This window comes from Acyrthosiphon pisum, chromosome X (genome assembly GCF_005508785.2).
Source record: "Acyrthosiphon pisum isolate AL4f chromosome X, pea_aphid_22Mar2018_4r6ur, whole genome shotgun sequence".
Classification (NCBI taxonomy): domain Eukaryota; kingdom Metazoa; phylum Arthropoda; class Insecta; order Hemiptera; family Aphididae; genus Acyrthosiphon; species Acyrthosiphon pisum.
The window spans coordinates 5,346,723-5,346,932 of NC_042493.1; positions in this window are offsets into that span (position 1 = coordinate 5,346,723).

Here is a 210-nt window from a genome sequence, read left to right on the forward strand (position 1 = left end):
CGCCGACGCATCGCCGGCGATAACTTGCCGACCGCTCGCCCGCCCGCCCGGCAGTCGCACCGACGACTTCGCCGCCGTAGTATGCCGGCCGGCCGCCAGAGGATCGCGGACGACTCGACTGGCGCCTATCGCCGCCGCCGACGCGACGCCCGAAAACCGCACCGACTGCACGGTCTCGCTTCCTCCCTAGCGCGCGCTTCACCCGTCCAT